This window comes from Emys orbicularis, chromosome 20 (genome assembly GCF_028017835.1).
Source record: "Emys orbicularis isolate rEmyOrb1 chromosome 20, rEmyOrb1.hap1, whole genome shotgun sequence".
Lineage (NCBI taxonomy): Eukaryota > Metazoa > Chordata > Testudines > Emydidae > Emys > Emys orbicularis.
This window is the reverse complement of record NC_088702.1, coordinates 8,428,038-8,441,367: the sequence shown is the minus strand read 5'-3', so window position 1 is coordinate 8,441,367 and position 13,330 is coordinate 8,428,038. Positions and strand designations below refer to the sequence as shown.

The 13,330-nt window shown below is 40.4% G+C and overlaps 1 protein-coding gene across 1 annotated transcript in view; it reads left to right on the top strand.

Annotated features, from left to right (window-relative positions):
• Window positions 1-8,021: 8,021 nt before the first annotated feature.
• The window catches only part of POGZ (pogo transposable element derived with ZNF domain), a 65,425-nt gene continuing 60,116 nt past the window's right edge, over window positions 8,022-13,330 (top strand). The window contains exon 1 of the mRNA XM_065420015.1: window positions 8,022-8,261. The gene's annotated coding sequence lies outside the window, so the exon portion shown is untranslated. The remainder of the gene's footprint in view (window positions 8,262-13,330) is intronic.

The window sequence follows — 13,330 nt, the reverse complement described above, 5'->3', positions numbered from 1 at the left end:
AATTGTTTACCCTATTAAACCATACAAGATTAAATTCTCAAGGAACTTCTTGGCAAATGGACCCAAAAATTTCAGTGAGAACTCTTAAGGATATAACTTGTCCATAGACCGGTTTATGCTTAAAAGGGAATATTTTTATTATGTAACTTCTGATACATACCTCCAGCTGTCTCAGATAAAGTCCCATAGGACTTCATACTGAAATACCTCATTTAAGTAATAAAAACAACCCAAACAAATAAACCTTTTAAATGCCCCAAAGAGGAAATAAAATAAAACTTGCATCCTTATTTGGTTCTTTATGATGCATAAAAAAGACCTGAAAAGTTCTTGGAATATCATGAATGTCAAATTTTGCTGTTGTGCTCCCTTGCAAGACACAGATGTGGACTGAGAGCAAACTGAAGGCTTTTGAATCTTTAAATTTTAAGAGTCTGAAGTCTTTAACAAAAGACTTCCAACTGTTTGGGTTAAATAGGTGTTAATAAAAACAAAGAAATAGTCAAAAGAAAATCACTTCCCTTGGCAATTAATCAGGTTCAATTTTCTTGGTATCCAGGATGTACTAAACCTGCCCGTTCTTTAGCCATCCATGGAGTTTTCCAAGAAAAACAAGGCAGACAAGACCTGGATGTCCTATATTAAGGAAAAGCGGGGGGTGGGGTGGGGGGGAACTTTCCATATATCAAAAACGTGCAAAAAGGGCCTAAAACCATTTTTTCCCCCTTTGCAAGTCATATTCAAGTTCTTGCTTTATTCGCTTTGCAAATTGCTGTTCCAATATTGCCAACCCCAAGCACTCAAAAATCAGGAGTCAGGCCCCAAAAATCATTAGATTGTTTTAAGATCTCATGATTACTAAGGAACATAAACAAAAACAAGCCCCAACTTTGGGTTCTTTTTAATTGCCTTCTGGTTTCTGAGCCTTTAGGGCACACTCATTTAATGTTTTCAAACTTTTCTTTCTAACCATGAAGGCTAGAGGCTTACTTAAGAAAAACAAAAACAATAGTTTCTTGATTCCAGCAGCTGGGATTTTAAGGAAAACATCAAATATTGCAAGACTCATGATAAAATCATAAGCACTGTGTTGCTCCTTTAAGAAAGAGGTGTTAAGCCATCAACAGGGAATCACTGGAGTCTAAAGACAAAGGTCAAGCAATATTTCCACTGAACCATAATTCCTAATTATTGTGGGACAGACTGTGATACCCTCATTCACACTGACTGATCATTGACTGGTTGTATCTTACTCCACAAAAAATCCCATTGATTTCAGCAAGACCTCTTGTGATGCAAGTACTATCCAGTGGGTATCACATTCTGTCTCTATATTTCTTTCAGTCTAGATTGTGAGATAGCAATCTGCCCAGAGTAATGGGTGGGTAGGTAGGTGCAGAACTGATTCTGGAACAGCCCAGGAAAAAGTCACAATCTCTCTCCCAGTTTCCTGGCTGCTCCAGGGAGTAAGTAAACTGCACCAGATCTATACTTGGCACCCTATATACTGTCCAACATGTTGGTGTACCTATGCTGGCCATCCTGGGGATGAACCCTCTCTACCCTTTTAAGCAAGGCAGTGTAGGCCTTGCATAAACAATGAAAGAAAATGGAAGTAAGGAAATAGAGGTTAACAATGGACAAAATATGAATTTACAAATGGTCTTGTAAATAACATGTTGTTCAAAGACAAAGAAATAATAGGAAGAATAATGTGTGATAAGCTTGCAGCTGCAGTTTTGTTTACTAGCATATTTTGTAGCTTGTGGACATTTCAGGAATTGTACAAGGATTGGTTATAAAAATTATTAAACCAATTATTATGTGTGATACAATGCAATATGGAATATGCATGCATTAGTGTATGTATATAATTTGATTTTTTATGATGAGCTTTTGGCGCTGCGGTAAACTCCTACACCCTCCCTCCTGCATTTGACTTTAATCACCTTAGTGTAATATTGCTGCATACCAATAAAAAAAACAAACACCTCAGTGACAAGTCCAGATCTGAGCTGATTTCTTGGGAACCGATTGGAAAAGGTCTTGGAAAAAAATCCCAACAGATGGGAATAGAGCAGCTCTGCAGAGTCTGTTTCCCTTCAAGTACTGTAAGCAGCAGTAGGGAAAGCCGGCACAAGGGAGCAAACCAGCACATAGGGCTAGTGACGATCTAGTGCTTAGTTGCAATTCAGAACAGTTTAATAAAAAACACGTGACAATAAATATAATGTATTCTAGAGTAAATGTTGATTGCTGGGTTGAAAATAAAGTACAAACTCTCTACATTGGATTATATAATTTCCAGATAGCTTTAAAATTAAATTCCCAATTTTTAATGTGCTCATTTTCTTGGCTATTTGCTACATGAAGTTATATCAAGAGGTTGAAAATGTATAACTTTGCAGGAGAAGATAGCTTACTAGAGGAATTTTGTACACCAGATGGAGGACTTTTTGGACTCAATATCTGGTGGATATATTTAATGAAAGAATACCTTTATCAGATACCAAGACTGAAGCTGTGGTCTTCTTCATTTATAAACTTTAAAAAGACCAAAACCACGTATTAATTACAGAATAGCCTTGTGGTGAAACAGGGACTACAAAGTACCTACTAAAATCTTGGGTAATAGTTTAAATAAAATTATAGGGAAAGAGGTCAGGAGGGGGCTATTCCACAGAAGCAAGCATCAGATAATCTCAGAAAACTATTGGGTTCTGTATCATACTGGAGTCTAAAGATAATTGAAATCAACTGGCAATGATATCATTAGACATTAGGCCTTTGATAGTTGAATGATTGTGTCTAGACTGGGTCCTTAGGAACACTGTGTCAAAGTTCAGATGTTGGATGTGAATAAATGTAATCATATTACAGATATATGGTTTAAGATCTCCTTTCTTACTTCACAGGTACACAAGGTAGGATTACCTCTGATTGCCACTGCTTTGGAACCCTTAGAAGTCATTATCAGATACAGAAAGCAACTCTGGTGCTAGAATGGGCGTCAGACTGCATTTTAAAAATTTTATTCTGACTTAATTCTGTTGTTATGCAAACATACTAAATAACAGAAACTAATACTTAATCAATAAGTGAGTGATCCAAGGAATATTATTTCTGCACATTTAAAAATCATGGAGGTTTGGGTTTTTGGGGGGTGTGGAGTCAGGTAGGGAGGGGATGGGGGGAATTAATAGATATAAACTAAACAATTCTTAATCAAAATTTTATTCTTACCAAGAATTAGCAATTCAGCCATTTTTATACCTTGTAAATTTAAATGAGTAACAAATTAATTTAATTTATTTAGGAATTAAGTTAAACAAATTAATATAGCTAGGTATTATTAGGATCTGATTATGCAAAATATTAAAGTAGATTCTGACAGGTGGAAATACAAATCTTGTGGGGTAAAGTAATGCAGTTGGTTTCTTCTTAACAGATGAATGCTCTCTCTCAGATGCTTCTCATGGAGATTAGGGAGGCGTATTTTAGAAAGATGGAGGCATTTATTTCAATATTTATTTGGGAGGAAAGAAAGGCAAAGTTTTTAAACTTAAATTCATGGAGGAAAGGTCCATCAATGGTGTCCTTAGCCTCTGTTTGCCAGAAGCTGGAATGGGTGACAGGGGATGGATTACTTGATGATTACCTGTTCTGTTCATTCTCTCTGGGGCACCAGGCATTGGTCACTGTCAAAAGACAGGATACTGGGCTAGATGGACCTCTGGTCTGACCCAGTATGGCTGTTCTTATGTTTAAAGCTTCTAAATTAAGTGCAATATTAGAACATGCAGAAGTTTGAAACTTTCAGATCTGAAGAAATCTCAAATATATATTAATTTATCACAAATAAAATCATTTTAGATCCCAAGTGTGAATTCAACTGCATGAGTAGAGAGAGAACAGCATCTCAAGAATAAAAAGGAAATAGTGAATCTTACTATATTCAAAGTGCTGACAAATGCATAAAATACATTGAAAAAATAAGAGGGAAAAATTTCCCTCTAATCTGTCAATTATAGTAATGTTGGGCATTTTAGATTGGCAGTGGGACTCACATGCTTAAAGTTAGGCACATACTTAAGTATCTTGCTGAATTGAGACTATTAGTAGGAAAAACATTTTAGTCGAAGTATAATTGCTCATGCCTCTTTAAAGTTCTAAACCACGAAATCCTGATGTGTTCAATAAATTTGTTTCATCCAAACAACAACAAAATCATAATCCCAAGTGGCAACTTCTGCTTTGTGGACCTCTTTACTGATTCTTCCAGTCAGCCCCAGACTATATGGTGTGAAAAAATGCTTGTGAATTGATGTAGCAAAGCTTTCTGTTGTTCCATTTCCAAGCTATAGTACACCCTTACAATGACTTTCTCAGTGGTTAAGAAACCACATGTTGAAACCTTTAGCGTTCTTGCCTTGACACCAACCAAGCTGCAGGTGGTTCCAATTTTAGACTCATGGCAAAAACCCTATATGGCAGGCATCCAAGAAAACTGTCAGACTGCAGAAGCTAAACACAATGCTCCAATTTACTATCTTTGGAACAGCTAGTTTGATGTATCAATTAATCTTTGCTGTGTCACTCATACTTTTGCTAAACTGTAATTTAAGGGCAAGTCTACACTAGACAAATGTGTCGAGGTTATGTTGGGGTATGTATCTCAACCTGCTCAATTCTGTTAAAAGGCATTACAATGCATCCATGCTAGGAATAATGACATAGGTAGATCAAGGTTAGTTGACACACCTGGACCTCGCCTACTCCCATTTTCCCATGAAGCTCTCAGAGAAATAGTTAATTTTTCTTAAGAGACTGATACATTTAATAGTAAGCCTACTAGGTCTTTTTATTTTATTTAATAGTAGGTCCTAAATCCAAAAATCTATATTATGCCTAACTAACTTGCCAGTGTTTGTGTGCTAATGTTCTTTGCTGGGTAGAATCAGGAGTGATCAGTTGTGGGTCATAAACCCTACACAGCCATCAGTTAAAGAAGATTCTCCCTTATTCTCAGACATCTGTCTGAGCTTTTTGGAGCATGAGGATCTGAATCCTAACCCTATTATCACTGTGAATTTCTGAACGGCCTAGTGTGCAGCACAGTGGCAACCAGGAAATCCTAGGTTTGATACATTGTCTAAAGTGGCATTGTCTTCCCTTTTGTTTCACATGTACCCACCACAGTTATAAACAACTTGAGAGTACTGAGGTGATTGAATACAGTTAAATCCTCTATTTCTTTTTGTCCTGCTTATTAGGCTCATCTTGAATTTGATATCCTAATTGTATGCATTGGATGAAGACAGAGGTCATAGTGAATCCTGCTGTTTTCTATTCTAAGAAATATTGTAAATACAATAGAGAAATCAAATATTGTGGTGTGGTAAATGTTGATTTTTAAGTGGTTACCACAATAGTTATTGATCTGTTATTGTTATAAAATATTGCCATTTTTAGTTCCATTATTTTAATGATATCTGAATTCCTTGGAGAGACATTTTTATTAACATTTCCACTTCTAAGTGTAGAGCAGCAATGAAAATAATTAACTTTAATGAACTGTTCTTAATTTTTGTTTCCTGAATATTTCACTCTTTGTTCAGCTAGCTCCAGAAAATGTTCATGGAAAAGCAAGCAAAAATTGCTGGTATTTCTTGAAATGATTCCTTTGTACAGCACCTAACACAGTGGGGTGCAGGACCATGATTGGGGCTCCTAGGTACTATTGCAGTGCAAATAAACAAATAAATACACATTACTAATACTATTGTTGACTTCAGTGGAAATACCCCAGCAGAGATTTGGAACTTTAAATGGCAGAGAAGTGATACACAGGCAAACACTTCCCACCAATAAGTGGTCGAGTAACCTGATGCATAGTGTGAGCTGGGAAGAATGATTGGTAATTCATAGAGGTCCATCGGAAGAAGACTAACATGCATGTTTAATAAATTCCAGGATAATAAATAACATGCTAGCAACAGGCAAATGCCTCATTAAGTTGGTCCATTTGGGCAGACTATTATTCACCAACATCACAGGAGTGTAGTGAAAAAACATAAGTTAATGTTTTTAATGTGCACTGAAGATGTAAATAGCTATTTATTAATAGTGATTAACAAATATATAATTTAACTATTTACTATTACACAAAATAAGGATTGATTTATTTTAATATATTATTGTTCAGTATTGATAAATAAAGATTAATAATACATTTATTGTTAAGTATCAGAGGGGTAGCCGTGTTAGTCAATATATTTATTGTTAAATATATATTCCTAATAATGTATTATTTGATTACTGTTATATGTATTATCAGTTAAGCATACTGTCATTGTTCATTTTGTAATTGTATGTGGTTACTATAAAATATATTACTGATTATTTTAAAATGTATGTATTAATTATAAATATGATTACTATTATTAAGGATTTAAAACATTTCATGTGTGTGTGAGAATTTTAGCCCTTCATGTTATGTGCTGGAAATCAAAAGTCTATGGTGCCGATCCTGCAAGATTCTTAAGAAAGTGCCTAACTTTAAACTCTGAGTAGTCCCAATGACTATATTGGGATTAATCACATACTTAAAGTTAGGCATGTGCTTAAGCATCCTACTGAACAGGGCTTGTATAGCCACTTGGACAGTGCCTACAGATTTGCTATACACTCTCTCATCTCCATGTCAGTGTGCCTGAGTCCTGTCCTTCAACAATCCCCCTGGAGGACAGCAAAGATGTTCAATTTCCATGGTCCATTTATTCCTTGGTCTCTCTGCTCAAGCTACCAGCGAGGGAAGAAATTAGTGCCAAATACTGACAGAATTATGGGTTTTATGGAGAGGACATGAAACCTTTTTTTAACTCCAACTCCTATCACGGACGCCCAAAAATGTCTGCTGGTAATGACTTTTGGTCCTGACTGACTAAACGTGATTCAGATTCTGGCTATGTCACTAATCACCAAAAGTAGTTACCTGACACAAGTGTAGCTTGAAGTTGCAGACACATTGCTAACCACAAAAAACTCCTACACGCTCCAGGCTGCAGATTCTAATCCCAACCACATCACTAGCCATCAAAGAAATGTTATTTGTTTTGGGTGATGGGTTTGAATCCTGTGGCTACACTAAGAAGGGTAGGAGGGGGAGGAAGACTGTCGGTGACAGGTTTGAATCCCAGCCATGTTACTACACCACCAAATAACATTATATCTTGCAGGTGGGGAGTTCTAGTACCAGCCATGTTGCAAACCACCCAAAAGCCATTAACTACTGCAGGTGTTGGGCTCGGTTCCAGATTTAGCCATGTTGCCAACCACCCAAAAGCCAATATCCTCTGCAGGTGGTGTATTTGGCACCTAGCCATGTTACTAACGAGGCCAAAATCAATACCTGCTGCAGCTGGTGAGTTCGAGTCCTAGTCATACCGTTAACCATGTCAAAGCCAATACCTGCTGCAGATGGTGGGCTTGAGACTCAGCCGTATCATTAATCATGCCAAAGCCAATAACTGGTGCAGGCGATGGGTTTGAGACGCTGCCACGTCACTAGCCATGCCAAAGGCAATACCCACTGCAAGTGGTGGGTTCGAGTCCTGCCTCCAAACTCCCTTTGCCACCTGTAGGAAAAATTAGGATACATTGGATACCAGTTTGGACCATTAACTATTTGGCCTTCATCAGGCAGCACAACCGAGGCAGACCTACTCGCCACAAGGCCCTTAAAAGGCAGCACTAGCCACTTCTTGGTTCCCTCCCCCCAAATCTCCATCTTCCCAGTCATTTCTGGACATGTGTCACTGGGATCAACCTAAAAAAAAAAGTCCCCTTCTATCACCAACCTCCCTCCCAGAGAATCCCCAAAAAATTTGTGCCTCAGACAAACTTCCCCATGACAAGTTAGGATGCGCCTGGCTCCCAGTGATGTCACCTCATTCAGCCAGTCAGAGGACGGCGTTGAAGCCGAGAAGGAAATGACGTCACCGTATCCCTCCGCCGGCCCGGTCCCCTTTTTGTGTGTGTGTGTGTGTCTGTTGGTCCTTTCTGTGTGTATCAACCCGCAGCTTCTTTTTTTCGGAAGGGGGGGCAAAAATATTTGGGGGGAGCTCATGCAACCTGCCCTCCCCTCCCGGCCACTTCGCCCTGTAAGAGGTTGTGTGGGGTGCGTGTCACTTTAAGAGCGTGTGCGAGCGAGCCAAGCTCGGCTGAGGAGGCGGCGGCGGCGGCGGGAGACGGAGAGAAAGGTGAGTTGGAGCGAGTCCGTTATGTGGGGGGGCGGACGCTGCAGAATCAATCAGACTCGGGGGGGGGGGCACGAGGGGGGAGAGGTTGGCGGCGCGCGCGCACGACAAGAATGCGGGTGGCGGTGACCGTTGGAACCGGTTCGAACCGCCCGGGTCTGTGAGCGGGTGGGGGGTGGGCAGCGCGCGCCGTACACAAAGCGGCCGCCAGACGCGCTTAGCGGGGAGGGAGGGAGGAAGGGATCGGGGTTCCTGAGGGGAGGGGGGAGGAGCTGCTCCCGCTGGGCGGCGGAATATCTCCTTGCTCGCGCTCTCGGCTTCGCTGACTGGGGAGGCGGAGTGATCCGCATACCCCCTCCTCCCTCTGAGGGGAGGGGAGTGATGCGGCCCTGGCTGCTCCCTCCGCGTCAGCCCCCCCCCTCTCCCGGCTGGCTGGAGACGAACATAACGGGTTAAACATTGCACCGAACAACCCATGCGCCGTCCTAAAGTGCCTCCCACGCTCCCCTCATGCTGGTTCCCGTCCCTGCGGGGAGAAGGATTGCAGATTCCCTTGTCTCCTTGCCTCCCACCCCCTTCCTAGGGCTGCTGCTGTTGGGTGGGCGGCCATGTTGGGCACAGGGATTATTTTCTCTACCTTTTCTTCCCAAGCAGCCGCAATAAATGGAAGCTAGTCTGTTTTTATTCCTGTGGGGAAGGTGCCATCCCCACTCTTTGTATTGAAAATGAACTGGGGGAGTCCACCTAGTTGCCCTTCTGAGAGTGAGGGGGGGTTGGCCTTCCTGCTGCTCCCCCTGACCCTCAGAGTGAGCCCCCCTTTGCCTACCCACCTCAACGATGGGGTCCCCTTAGCCTGCCCGCCGCTCTCCTCAGAGAAAGGAGGGGAATCTCTTAGCCTGGCTGTCACTCTCAGAGGGTACCCCTTGGCCTGAGTGCCTCAATGAGGGGTTGCTCTGGCCATACTTGCTGCTCCCCAGAGTGGAGGGGGTCGGGTCTCCTTAGCCTGCAAGCCACTTCCCTCCCGGGAGTGAGTGTGGCTCCCCTCAGCCTGGCTGCCTCAATGAACCTGGAGGTCCCCATAACATGCTTTTCGCTCCTCCCAGCGTGAGGTGGAACCATTTAGCTTCCTCACTGCTTTTCCCCCTTCAGAGTGTCTGTTTTGGGTGGGTGTCTGAGAAACCTCAGATACCTGCCATTAGGGCATCTTTTAACTTGCCCTCTGCTTACCCCATTTCGCCAGGTTGTGGCGTGAAGAATATATGGGGATGGGTACAGACATCAGCATCCCACATGCACCAACAAGCAGCTCTCTGCTTTGTGAACTTGGCAGCAGTTGCTGTCACCAAGTCACATCAAGCAGGGCACAAGTGACTTATTCTTGCGGGGCTGCCACTCCTTTTGGGGGGACATCCTGCAGGCATTTGAGACTAATGGCCCTGATCTATATCCCACTACCCACTGTCCAGTAGTTTGGAGGTCACAGAAATTAACAATCTGCCTCACGAGGTGTATCTCAATGCACATTTCTAAATCACACATCAGTGTGAATTACACTAGACACTACCTGGTTCATCCACCCACCACATCATTCCAAACGGCCTCCGGCCCCTATCTGCTTGGAGTCCCAGTCTGGGTTGGGGTTCTGCAAATGTTCTGGTTTCTCTCCCCTCTCACGCCCCCGCTTATGTGTATGTATGGATACATTGTTAGTAGTTATGAGCATCACATCACAAATGCTCAGACACTAATTACTCCCCTTATTTTTCAACTGGGTTCATATGGCCAGACCCCTGAATCCACAAAGAGCCCTATGGAAGTCAGTGGGGTTCTTTGTGAGTCCTCCTGCACAGAGCCATTTGCAAGATCAGTGCCAAAGTTGATGAGCATGTTATAAGAACCTAGACTGAACAGACTTGCTGTTCATGGGCAGGCCCAGTCTCCCAGCAAGTCTCTCCCATAGCCTGGATCTCTTATAATTTTGGGGTCTCATATAAAGCTAGTCTAGATGCACAAGTATGTCAGAAAGCAAGTTAAATATATTTTTTTCTTTTCCAGTTCAAAATGTAAGAGCAGATGATAATTTAATGTACAATAATAATACATTTTAACTAATAGCTATCCCACACTTGAAAGCTTTTAATAAAACATGTAACACACCAAAGTGATAACATTTGTACACATTTTAATATGCCCTTTAAAGTAATCCTGGTAGCCAGTGAACTAAAATGAACCACGTCAGCCAACGAAAAATAAATTTGCCTTGTCCTTGAGGAGGTAATTGTTAGACTTTGACATATCAAACAACTCTCCCACCCCTCCAAACTTCATCTGAGGTGCTGTAAAATGGGTCAAAATAGTGATATCAACAACAATTAAAACATCATATAAAACCCATTATAGATTCTTTGCTTTTCGACTAATATCCAGTCTGGTATCAGTTTTATATCCAATATGCTGTCTTGGCAAAATACTCCTTGAAGTCAATGGGCGTTTTGCCAGAGTAAGGATTGCAGGATTTGTCCTAATAGCAGAGGAATATATCCTGCCCTAATCATGGGGTTAATTTATTATATGTTATTAAGAAACATTCCAGTGCCATCAATTATCATAGCTCTTATAAAGATAAAACATGTTCCCTGCCCCTGAATGCTTACAATCAAAATAGGGGGACGACATGCAGAAGACAAGAAACAAGATGACAGTTTAGGTGAGGGGAGTGTGTGGAGGCAAGAAGGGAGGTGGGACGGAAAGAATAGATGGGCTTAGAGGAGGGAGAGTGGTTGACAGTGCATTTATACATTCCATTTATGTCTAACGTTGTCGTTGATAAAGAACCAAATGAAGCATCATTAGGGTTTTAGCTTTGTTTTTCAAGTGAGGGGGTTCCTTTTTTTTTTTTTAACTTTATTTTGTTTTCAGGCCTATCCTGGTCTTTGTTTTTTAGTAAATGGGAAAGAAAATGTAAGTGGCAATTACATATTAATGCAGATGATATTTTTTCACACTGAGAGAAAAACAACAGTTGCGGGAGAGGACTGAAATATTAGCTGGGATATATTATAAGTGCTCTTGAATAAAATCTTTGGTAGCAAATCCACACTAGTGTAAAAAAATGGTGATGAACTTGTTTGGCAAGGAATGTGCACAAAGCTTATATAATTTAGTGTTAAAAATTAATCTTCTGGGATACAGATAATAATTTTGGGTCAAATCCTGCAATTCTTAGTCAAAACTCATTGGATTAGATTCTACACTAGTGAAGGGACAGAGAGAAGGCAGTTTGTGCATCTACTAATTCAACCCTATTCTTAGCTAGGACAGCCCAAATCGTGCATCTGCTTCAGGGGCCTCTGTGGGCATTTTTGTAGGCACAGAATCATCAGGGCACAGGTGTGTGCTGGGCATGCCTCCTGCCCCCGACACACCTCCTCTCCTGTCCCCATTCCAGAATGCCCTCTGATTGAGAGCCTGAGAGCGGTTGCAAAGATCTCCTGGAGAGGCTTTCACCTCCTTTGCACCAGTTTACCTTAGTTGGCATAAGAGGAGTTGCAGGGCAATGATGAATCAGGGCCCATTGCCTTCAATGGATATTTTGCCTAAGACTTGCAGGATTCCATCTCTTTGTGTTCAAACTAAAATTATCCTGCCATATTCTTTGGGGAGAAATAAATCCAGACTTTTAAATCAGGGTTTATAGGTTTGCTGTGTTGTGTTCAGATTAAATAACATTCCTGTTTTAGTGTTATTTCCATGATGAGCATTCAATCTTAAATTGCAAACAGTGGGCCATGAGTGTAAGATCCCCGTTGGAATCAATGCAGAATTTTGTCTAAAAAATTAATTAACAACATGATATGGTCCAATACTTAGATTGATCATCCCTGCAGGTTCCCTTGTTTTAAAAGATAACTGTCTTCATTTTATACCCTGTAAATTTATATGACGTCAAGTACTTCTCACCATGTTTGTTGTATTTGTGAATAAAGTTTTTTAAATTAAAATCCACATTTGTGAGCATTGGTGGTGGTGAATGTTGTTTAAAATGACATAATTTGCAATTAATTAATTTGGGGGAGCTGAAAGGTCAGAGACTGGAAATCTGTTTCCATTTTGCTTTGATTCTGGTTTTAATAATGAGGAGGGCTTTATGTTGAGTGAGAAAGTATTAACTAGTGGTTTCATCAGGGGACCAGAAGTCAAAGCTCCTTAATTCTCTTTAATTCTCTTATATAAATTGCTATATTTGATACTGGGCAAGTCAGTTCACAGCTCCTTGCCTCAGTTTTCCCCATCTATAAAATGGTTATAAAAATACTTCCCTACTTCATGTGGATGTTGTGAGGATTAATTAATGTTTGTAAAAAGCTTTGAATTTCTGGAATAAATGACTCTATAGAAATAGAAAATATTATTTAATCTTAAAACAAAGTTGTTTTTTAACCCCACATATAGTAGGATGGATATTCACTTTGTGATCCGATATTCTGTCCCCAAGACTGCCTGTGTTGGAGATGAGGTCACTATTTAGCAGAAAGTGGGCCACCAGAGTAGCCTAACAAGTGCTGATTTATATAGATTTATTTTTTTTAATTAAAAACTTTAAATAAAGCTTATACACTTATAGCATGTCCTCTCATGCAAGCTTTCAAGAATACTGTAGGAAGAATCTTGAATTTGCAGTCCTTAAAAAGTTTTTGTATGGGAGGGTCTGGGGGTGTAACTCATTTTGTGTCAAGTAATATAGACTTGAGAGAGAAATAGTAAATATATAATCTCATGACCTAGATATCACTTCAGTGAGCCACAGCTGCCTTATTCTACAGCTGCCATGTAGAATCCAGTACCCACAGGTGCTTCTGATAAACACATTTGGGACCTGATTCTCTTCACTTACTTACATCTCTATGAATTACTACTAACTACATTGAAGTTAATAGAGCTACACTAGGGTAAAACTTATATTAGTTGAGAATCAGATCCTTAATTTGTGGCCTTTTTTTGGTGGTAGGATTTGAATTAACTGAATTTTGTTTGGTGAGATGCTTTTTGAAGGTTTAAAAATAGCACTAAAT